The sequence below is a fragment of the Athene cunicularia genome (assembly GCF_003259725.1).
Source record: "Athene cunicularia isolate RWA chromosome 8 unlocalized genomic scaffold, athCun1 chr8_part1, whole genome shotgun sequence".
Classification (NCBI taxonomy): domain Eukaryota; kingdom Metazoa; phylum Chordata; class Aves; order Strigiformes; family Strigidae; genus Athene; species Athene cunicularia.
In genome coordinates this window covers 18,108,043-18,114,042 of record NW_020799109.1, presented here as the reverse complement: position 1 = coordinate 18,114,042, position 6,000 = coordinate 18,108,043, and the positions used below count along the sequence as shown (strand labels likewise).

At 38.8% G+C, this 6,000-nt stretch overlaps 1 protein-coding gene across 4 annotated transcripts in view; it reads left to right on the top strand.

The window, feature by feature from the left end:
* ZNF644 (zinc finger protein 644) overlaps positions 1-6,000 on the top strand; it is a 78,375-nt gene that overhangs the window by 26,107 nt on the left and 46,268 nt on the right. The window lies entirely within an intron of this gene.

Below are 6,000 nucleotides of genomic sequence, written 5' to 3'. Positions count from 1 at the left end.
GGGCGGCTGGGGCCGGAGGATGCTGTCGCTCGGGGGTGGCCGGGGTCCCCCAGGGGGGCTCCGGCAGGCGTCGGTCCCCTCCCGCCGCCCGCCCCCGGCGTGCCAGGGAGGCGCAGCGGGTCCCGCCGGACGGACCTGCGCTCTGCTTTTCGCCGCCTCACTACCGCTCGCCTCCCTAGTGCGGGTCGTCAGGCACGCTGCCCACCCGGGCTCACGGTCAGCTGGGGAGAGGCCGCCTGCCGCTGTCCTGGGGCAGGGGTGTCGTGCGATCCCCGCCCGCCCCTTCGCTCCCTTCCTTCTTGGCATGAAGCAGGGCGGCTCTGCAATGCACGGTGTTGTTACAAAGGGCTGGCAAGTTCCTGGCCCGCCGTGGGGACTAGCTGGTCGGTGTGCCCTGTGTACCGGGAGCAGTGCTGCTGTCTGCAGTGCGCGGGGCTCCTGCAGCCGAGGCGGTTTACAACAACGAAGGAAAAGTTAACAGTTCAGGTATCAAAGTCGTATTTTCGGGCTCCCAGCTGCTTCAGGGTCTGGTGGTTTCCCTGACAAAGTTTGTTACATCAGGTCGCAGTGATGAGCATCATCTTGATCAATGTAATTTATCAACAGTCTAGAAAGTTTTCTTTCTTCTTAGGGCTTTAACCTTCAGTCTGCTGGAAGTACTTCTGTTGGGGTAGTGTGGGCTGTAAACTGACAAGTCACGGTGGTAATGAAAATCAAGCATCGTATATCAAAATAGGTTTCCATCAGTGTTGTACAATTCTGGCCCTTTAAGCAAATTCTCATTCGCAGTCATATTCTGATTCCTGCCTCCCCTTCTACATAATTCAATTATGAAGATTGTGTCATGGAACTTAGATTTCAGACGCATATGGGGAATGAATGTGCACCAGATTTTAGAGTAAGAAGCCATTTCATGTTGTACAGATAAATGAATTAACACATGGGACAGACACTCTTAAGAGGCTGATAAACGTTTCTGAAATTCCACCACAGAATTGTACCTTCTGAGATTTTTTTGCAATGTGTTATTTTTTATACGAGTTGCCAAATAATTTTTCATTCAAATTATGAAACAAATCTGTAAAGAGAAGATTCTTCACAGTTGAGAGTGAAATGCTTCAGAGTTTTGTTAACTTCATGTGATTCTTCTGCATAGAATCCTTCGCAACCTGACTTCTTCAAGGCAGGTGATCTGAGGGCAGAATGAATGGACTGATTAGACAGTGCAAAATAGATCTGGAGAGGCTTTTAGTGGGTCACTTAGATGCAGAGAAAATGCAGCAATTTTCTTATTGGAGAGGAGTTTTAAGTAGAGTGCATGGAGGAGCAGTGTAGTGTGACAGTCCTATCACACTGACTTATAATCATAGTTGATGTTGCAGACCGGTCTAATGTAACTGCAGAGGGATGTGGTGCAAAGTTATACAAGAATTACAAGGAGACTTGAAATTCATAATCTTTAAAATACTGTCTTAAAATAGGTTCTTCTGACATCTAGCTTTCATCCAGGTTGATTTTTTAAAAAAAAATAAACGATCTTGGAACAGTTTTGTGGAGGGAAGAAAAAAAAGATTGTTAATGTCACCAGAGAAACTTTTCTTTATACAGATATATTTTTTTATTTTGCCTCCTCTAATCTGTATGCTATTTTTTATATTAAAAAAAAATCCTTGGCAAATATTGTAACGAAATTAGAGCAAAGGTATACTGCTTTGCCTTTTCTTTTAAAGGTTCATGAAGTCCAGCATCTAGTTTATACTGAGTACTACTAGAAGGAATACGTCTAGGAAAATATGTATGAAAGTTCTTAAGAGAATGCTAAAAGAAAATACTAGTGTCTTGAAATCTCAACAGGTGGCCTGGCTAGTAGGCAGAAAAGGCACTGATCACTTAAGACCATGCTTGTGAGGTTATTTACTACAGCAACAATCGATTGAAACAGGAGCATCAGCAACTGAATAAACAGGATGTTAAACAATAGTGGCAATGCCTTCCACTTTAAAATAACAGTGTAGACTCAATTTCAATATGGACACTGAATTCAAGGGTTGTCAGTGGAATTTCTTGTGGAATAGTTTTAGTATTAGCAGGACCTACTAGTATGTGTACTTTTTTTGATTCAAGACTTTTGAAGTCACTTCTGGAGAAAACGGAATTGAAAAGGGAATAAAATTCTCTGTAGTAACAAAAAACACACACATGCTCACACACAGTTATTAATTTCAGACACTTTCAGACTTTTTACCAGCTTGCAAAAGATCTGACAACTTAAAACTGGAAAAAATGGGGAATAATTGTGTCACTTGCTGTGCAGGTTCATCTGAAGTTGGTATGAATTAAAGGTCTTTGAACAGTTGCTGATTGGCTGCATTTACCTAGCTAATAACTCACTTGCCTCATGATTTTACATTTCCAAATAACTTCTTGTCTTCAACAAAGTTCAAGTGGTGCACCTATTAGAGGACTGTGTTAAGATGCTTGTTTTAGTCCCTCTGTTTAACACCAAATGCACTACTCTAATGTTACAGTTAATTTTAAGCCAAATTGAATTGGTTCCTTTTGTGCTCTGGATTGTGACTACACATACTATGTGTTAGAGATTGGGAGGAAAATCATTTAATAAAATGAGGTTATAGCTGAACAATATTGCACTCACTTAAATTGACTTTGAGACTGGTTTCAGTTGGCATAGCCTCCAAAGCCAGATTCCTTCAGGTGAAAATAATGTCCACCCAACTTCAGAGTATAAAGAAATCCCTGGTGAAATAAAACAAAACAAGTCTGTCTTCTCTAAAAAATATGTTCACCTGTCTTCTTAAGCACCCTAAATATAAGCTGATTTTTGATAGTATTTTTCCTTGCTGCTTTTTTTTTTTTTTTTTTTAATTTTTTAAATGTGGATGCAGACTTCATATAGCTAGTGGGAAAAGAGCTTAAGATAGCCAAGGAAATTGTGAATGTTGGTCATTCTGGCTGATATACATAAAGATATTACTGGCTTAAAGGATTTCATGTAGTTTGTAGTATCATGACAAAATACCCTTTTCATGTTCAATTTTAAAAAAAAAACCACATGCTTTCCTGATTGTATACATTGTGTCCCTTAAATCAGAATTTCTGTCAGTTAATAGGAACCATTCACGCAGGCAGTGATGGTAGAAAAGTCATGCCCACGTTGTTCACAGAACTGTAGAAAAACTTCTCTTTGATAGGCAAGGGTGTGAAATTGTCACTGACTTCCTCAGTTACGTAAAAACGGACACAAATACAATGCATCTCTACAGTAATACTGTGAGATGTAATTTGATGCCCAAATCACAGCTGTCTGTCAAGAAAGACCATGTAATGAATTTGCATAAGCTTCTAATGTGTGGATTTTTTTCAAAAAAAATGAAAAGAATATGGTAGTCACAGGATCAGTCATGTTACCTAGTATGTGATGCAGTGTCATTCAATGAGTATTTCGTCTTGGTACAAAGTCTGCCCAGAATTCTATGGTATTTGCTCTTAAGTGGTGTTACTTCATTGAAGGAGAGCAAGCTTTTTAAAATTTAAAAGTAAAGAAAGTAATCCCAGCAAAAATGAGTATCCATTTGTGCTACATTTCTGTTACAGTTCAACTGTGCGCAGCAGCTGTTACATTGATAAAATGTTGCGGCAATGCCCTTATGTTGCCAATGAGGTTAAAGGGAGGGAAAACAGTGGCTTAACAGTGAGTATGCATTTTTTGGTTTTGGCTACAATAAATATTAACTAACAATATTTCTGAGCAAACTTAATAATGCAGAGAACTCTCACTCTGGTAGATGTAATTGTGATACTCTTGGTATGGGAACTGCTGGTTTCAGATGTGGCTAAATCCAGCTACTGGAAATCATAAATCTCTAGTTGGCATTTATTGATTGATACTGACTGCTTAATCTTACATATAATCAACTAGTTGAAGGATTATGGGATATTTAGTAATTCAGTATTTCTTGAAATGTAATCCAGAGGATGCGAAGTTTGTGCTTAAATCAGAATAAAGGTCAGATTGCTGGGATTTTGGAATATTTCAGGCCTATTGTTAGTATGTAGTAACTATTTTCAGTATGCTTAACATCGTGTGTTAGATACTTACCATACTTATAAAAGCACTGGAGTTTTGGAGACTCTTTGGAGTACAGTCTTTTTTCAGTGAAAATAAAAAAGGTAGAAGTTGCAGTTTGAGATATTTTTGATCAGATTTTCTTTATAAAGGGACATTATTTTATGAATGTTTGAAGGATTATATTTTTTGCTTGCCTTAAAGGAGTACTTGATAATGTTACAGTCTTCACAAAGCAGCTGGAGTGGGGGAAAGGATACATCCTGGGAAACGGAAGGAATTACAGGTGTCTTACTGATTTGTCAAATTGTAGCTGAAAACAGGGATTGAGATCATGGTAACTTTCCTATTTTCTGGGCCAACTGTTAGCACTCCCTTGTAAAAGTACTTTGCACAACAAAGTGATAAAACACAAGCAAATCAAGGTGCAAGGTATGTGTCTTGTATAATTTACCTTTATTTACAAGCTTTTATGCAACGCATCCTTTTTTAGTCTGAGTGAAAGAAATTAGGAATTCCTTAACAAATGTAGCTGCTGTAATGTTGAAAAGTAGTAATGAATCCCTCCTGCCTGCCTCTTCACAGAATAGTACCAGTGCATTGATAGTATGAGTTGTGCTTTATCCCATCTACTTTCCCAGTGTGGCTCTTTGATGAAGATAGGAATGGGGTTTTCCACCCAAGATTTCTTTCCAGAAAAGGCATATGACAGGACATCAGGGCACTGCTCTTGGAAAACTTAACATCTGCGTCTAAAGCATGGCAGCTCTGAAGCTGCTCCTTGCTGCTGCTGGTAGGAAGTGGTGGGTATCTGTTTCTTGTCTGGCTGCAGTCAGTAGGGTGATGGGTGGTGATTATGGTTTATGGTTTTTTGTTTTGTTTTACTGCTTTTCAAAGAGTGTTCTGGTTGATAGGTTGCTCTTTTTTTTTCCACTTCAGTTTTTGTCTTCTTGAGTGGTTGTTTTCTGAATATTTTTACCTCTGATTCCACTTAGCTCTCATAGGAGCACTACCTATGTGATAAAATTCTTGAGGACTAATTTTGAAAAAGCCCTTTATGTTTGTTGCTGATAATCTTTCTTCATCTTCAAATGTAGGCACGTACAACAGTTTTGTGGCTATAGAGCTTCAGAAACTATCTCTACTATTAATTTTCCAAATTTATCTTTTTGAGTCAGAAGAGGTAGGTACTTTAATAGAATTTATATCCTAAAATTAGGCTCCCAACCACCAAGACAGTGGTTTTAGGTTATTGAAGTGTTTATTGTATTTGTGATTATTTTGCTTGCAAAGAAACCATGTATTCTTGCAGATGTGCTTAGGAGCCTTCAAAGACACTAGATTCTGTGTTCCCTTATGATAATTGGTGGGGAGGTAGGAGAAAGGGAGCATTTTTTCCAAAAGTGCTTTTTTTTCCATTACTATAAATTGGTTTGGTATTAGAAATGATATTTTCATCAGAGGACAGCCTTTGCCTGAAAAGTTCCAATATAAATAACTTTTTTCACACAGAAGTGCTGCTTTCTGTTGTTTTAATACCGTGGTGGTTATGAGTGTGTCTCCTATGAGAAAGTCTTGATTGTATGTGCTATCACAGGGAGTGGGAAGTGAATTCTGCTGCTGGCTTCTCCCTCCTCTCACAGTGAAGTGGTTACTCTGTCCTCTTCTGCTTCCTTTTTTTTAATATATATATATATATATATATATATATATTGATGTCAGTGAAAACACCTAATCTTTTCTGTTCTTGAGCAGCGCTTAAAAACTGAGAACCTGTGGCATGTAATGAAAATAACTGCATTGTATACAAATTATAATAAATGTTAGAACTCTGAAGTTACTTAAAACACAGGTTTTCATCTTCTCAGAAGTTGAGAACAAAATACCAGTTAGTGCTCCCTACTCAGGTACTT